The sequence below is a fragment of the Lepidochelys kempii genome, chromosome 4, assembly GCF_965140285.1.
Source record: "Lepidochelys kempii isolate rLepKem1 chromosome 4, rLepKem1.hap1, whole genome shotgun sequence".
Lineage (NCBI taxonomy): Eukaryota > Metazoa > Chordata > Testudines > Cheloniidae > Lepidochelys > Lepidochelys kempii.
The window spans coordinates 88493798-88498213 of NC_136383.1; the positions used below are offsets into that span (position 1 = coordinate 88493798).

Sequence of the window (4416 nt, forward strand, 5' to 3'; positions counted from 1 at the left end):
AATTACTTTTCTGAGTAGAACTTCACTACAAATCCCATTAGCATCAAGGAGAGTTGCATGTGTATACTGAGACGAGAACAGAGCTTTGCCCAAATCCAGAGGTCCTTACAAAGACACAACTCCCATTGAAACCATGTTTCAGGACTTCAGGATTGGACCCCAAATGAGTTAGCTAACTGAAACTTCAGAGAGGTACATGAAAGATTTCCTTTACCAATACTATGATTCAGTATTTGAGTATCCTTTTTATTCCCTTTATTGTATTTTAGATATGTAGAATCACATCATATAACTGTATAAACAACTACTGTTTTATTTTTTTTCAGGATTTTTATTCCTTACCTAGAACTAATGCTGTGGGAATGCAGAATACATGGACATAGTGTTTTGCTCACAAAAATTATTCCTTACCAATTGTACAATTCTTAAAAAACCACTAGAATGTAAATGTTCCTAAATCAGATTTTGTTAAAATTGCCAATGTTTCTTTAATTTCTTGAGTATATTAAAAGCATCTTAAAATTATTCAATTGATTTCTAGTGTCATGATGTATACAGTTGTGTGTAATAAAAATGTAAACAAAAAAATTAGTGTAAGATCCTTGCATGCAAACAATATTGTCCCTACCAGTATTGCTATACACTTATTTATTTATTTATTTATTTGGTAAATAAAAGCAATCAGTTGAGTTGTTTTAAATGGAATGTTTTATTGAGGAATTTTCAATTTTTACATAATGCATTTTGAAAGTAGGCATTTTTAAGTTAAACTAACACAGCATAGTGTGTGTATGTGTGTGTATGTATATATAATATTTCTATGCAGATTCAGAGTCAAATAGGCTTATCTCTGTACATGAGAGCACTGAGTATGTTCTCGTGCCTAGATAACGTAAGAAACTCCATTTAAGTCAAGAGACTTACATCCTTGTAAAACATGTGAAGGAGAAAAATCAGACTCTATACACACATGCATGTGCACACACACATATATACATAAAAGCCAGCCAAACTTTCCCCATATGTTGATTTTTCTAAAATAGTGCATGAAATCTCTCTCTTCCAATATGATTTTCATTGCAATGCCATTGTATATAAAACTGCATTATTACAAAACAGTACCTGAAGAGCCATTAGGCTAGTATGTAGTTGGAGAGAATGCAAATATGTTGGTTAAGAAAACGTTCCAAGTAATCATTTCAATCATTTTTTAGGAAGGGTGAATAAAAAAGTGGTGCCCTTTTCAAAGAGTGTTTTCTCAACCTTGTTTAATTTTGATTGGCAAAATGAAACAATTTGTACTATTTTAGAAGAGAAATAGCTCTAATTTATTTAAATTAAAATATAATCATAAATTAATTGTATTAGCTGGCATAACACAAATGTATTATGGCCCTGATTTAGAAAAACACTTAAGCACATTGATGTGGAATCTCTCTCCTATGTGGAGATAACAGATTCTTCCCACAAGAGCAAAGCTGGCCTCTCAGTCTTCATCGCTTGAATTCATGTCTCAGGGTTTGTTTTCATTAACAAATTAAGTTGTGTCAGAGCATGATTTTGAGGGGTTATGGTAATTAACATAATAGTAAACATAACATCACTCAGTGTTGACAGGTATTGTTGTGTTTAACATTGTGTCTACTGGTCATGGTTAGAGTTCTTCCTCGAGTTACCCACTACCTGCGGAAACAATAATAAACACAACAGTCCCTGTCTCCACTGAGTACTAGTTTGTGTTAACTCTGTGGGCTACAATAGATCATGAGGTAATGATCCACCCTGAGCAAAGGCCAGTATGTTGCTGAGCAGCCCAGGAAGGAGATTGTGATTTTTCTAATGATCTTATGGCCTCACCATTGCTTCCAGGAGGAAGTAAGCTATCCTGTGTCTATATGTGGTACAGTATCTGCCAGCACACCAGCACTGCTACACTACCCACTGGCCTGCATGAGGGGCAGCAGAGATGTAGCTGGTTTGCGGAGCCTTCTTCCCCTCCTGCATTTTGAGTAGTGGTATGTATAGCTGGCACAAGACGGTAAGGGAGTTATCACAACTCTTCAGGGTCATAATCTAACAGGATGTAAGTTCCCAGTGTAGCCAAGACCAGAGTGCTTAACATTGTAGTAGTCACCTAGTCACCATGACTCCTCAAAGTCATGCTGTAACACAACCTAATTTGTTAGCAAAGAGATACCTCAGAGTGATTTCCACCAGCAGAGCATAGTGCTCTCTTCAATCTCCCCAAATGGAAAATCTATGCTCTTCTTAGCTGGAATTTTGAATTACTTCCTGATATGGGCTGGTCTCAGAGATTCCTTAGATGAACTAATCAGTTCAAATCACTATCAAAAGCCAGCATGGTATCAGAAAAGATACACTTTTTTTTTTTTAAACAAAACAGTCATAAAACAAATATTTGGAATACATTGCTAGACCAAGTTGTTGTGAATGGATCCAATAAGCTATTTGTATCAAACAGCATAAACCAAAATACCATATTATTTTCACCCTCTTGTTTTGTCTTTAGTTATATTTTTTAATCCACTCTGAGTTCTTGAAATGGCAATTCAGCAAAAGAGGAGTGGTCTAGTTTCAGTCTTTGTATAGATTTGATAAATATTTCAGACACAAATATTGTAGGCCATATTCATTCCATCTTTAGGTACAGAGGGAATAAAAATAGCTGAAAACCCACTAAAATAGGCCAAAATCTGTTTGAAATTGAGTAGCTGCCATACTTTGCCTGTTACATATATTGCTTCTTGAAGAGAATGGTGAATCTCTTGGATCAGGTCAGCTGAGACTCAGAGGGTATGGACTGGAGATCCTAAGCTGTAAGGACATATTATCTGAATGTCCTGTGAATCCACCATTTACAATCAGTCCTAGTGATATAAAATACATAAAGAAGTTACAGTAAAAGTTGCTAAATATTAACCACCCTTTGGTTTGTTATGAAATATACTGGAGATTCCAAATAACCAAGCCAGATAGCTTCATTAATATGGTACAGAAAAAAGGTTTTAAAGGACTGATGCCACCATCAATGTTAATGATCACGCAGTCTACCACGTGCAGCTGTTTTTACTGAGCGCCACCGTCGCACACCCTTCCCCACCTCCCTGTGTGTTGCAATTTAGCGTTGGTGACGGAGGGAACCAGCTGCATTGGTCCATTAATCGCCTTCTTCTGACATAACCCAGGGAATGTAGCCACTGAGGTGGGAACTCAGCACAGAGAACGTGCCAGTTTTCGGTGCATCTGGTGTAAGGGGTCACATTATGTACACATTGACTCGCGCTATGTATTTCCACATCCACCGCAAACACGCACTTCCGAGGTGCACACGCGAGGCCCTTCGAGCCCTGAGAGCGTGGGGGAGCGCGGGATGCAGCGGGAGCTGAGCTCCCGCGCGTTTCACGGCGGATGGATTTGCCCGTGAGACAGCGACAGGCAGCCCAGCGGCCCCCTCCAGAACCCGACCGAGAGAAGAGCGTCACGAGCTCGCGCAGCGGCCGTTAAACCTCGGAGCGGGCGCCCGTTCGCGTTGTAGCCCGGCCAGGTTCTACCAGCCGTCGGGGACACTGATTTGAATACGCAAATAACCGTTCTCATGGCCCCGCCCACTCCTCTGGGTCGAAGCGGAGGCAGTTCTAAGCGGCCAAACAACCGTTTGGCCTCGCGCCTGCTTCACCCCAACGTGCTACAGCGTCAGCCAAGGCGGGATCTGCTCTGCGGCAAGGACAGTGCCACGCGACCCCCGCCCCTCCGTCCGCCCGCAGGGCCCAGCCCTGACACCCCCCTCCCCGCACCCGCGAGTACACCCAGCTGCATCGGTGGGGAGAGCGAATGCCCCCCCCATCCCACCCCCGTGTGGGCCATGCAGGTGAAAGCAGAGCCTGACTCGGAGAGGGCAAGCCGCCGGCACTGCAGGAGAACTGGGGGTGGGGATGAGCCCAGCTGGAGGGGGAAGTGTTGGGGTGCGAGAGCTGAGCTGGGGGAGGGGGGGTGAGGGAGTGGGGTGGAAAGGGGAAGAGTGAGTGGGGGAGGAGAGGGGTGAGCTAAGGGGTGGGGGTGGGCGTCACCTGTATGCAGAAGTGAGAGTGGGAACTTCATGAAGGTGAGGGAGCTGTGGGGAGTGCAGGCCTTGTGCACCTACAGGCAGGGCCGGGGGGAAGATGTGTAATTTCAGGCAAGGCGGTGTCAGACACCGTGCAGTCCTGTGAAGATGCTGTTGGGGAAGCTGGATGAAAAGGGTCATGCTGGGGGGCTGCTCAGCAAGGTGTGAAGCTGTACAGCGGTGTGGATGGATGTGTATGAGCAGACGTGCGAAGGTGTGGACGCTGCAGCCAGAGGTGGGGGAAGCTGGGGAGGGAGTATGCACTGGGGAGGGAGTGCCACAAAGATGTGGAC

At 43.6% G+C, this 4416-nt stretch overlaps 1 protein-coding gene across 3 annotated transcripts in view; it reads left to right on the top strand.

The window, feature by feature from the left end:
* The window catches only part of NMU (neuromedin U), a 40035-nt gene extending 39562 nt beyond the window's left edge, over window positions 1–473 (top strand). For all 3 annotated transcript variants that reach the window (XM_073340097.1, XM_073340098.1, XM_073340099.1), the window contains one exon: window positions 327–473. The gene's annotated coding sequence lies outside the window, so the exon portion shown is untranslated. The remainder of the gene's footprint in view (window positions 1–326) is intronic.
* The last annotated feature ends 3943 nt before the right edge of the window (window positions 474–4416 follow it).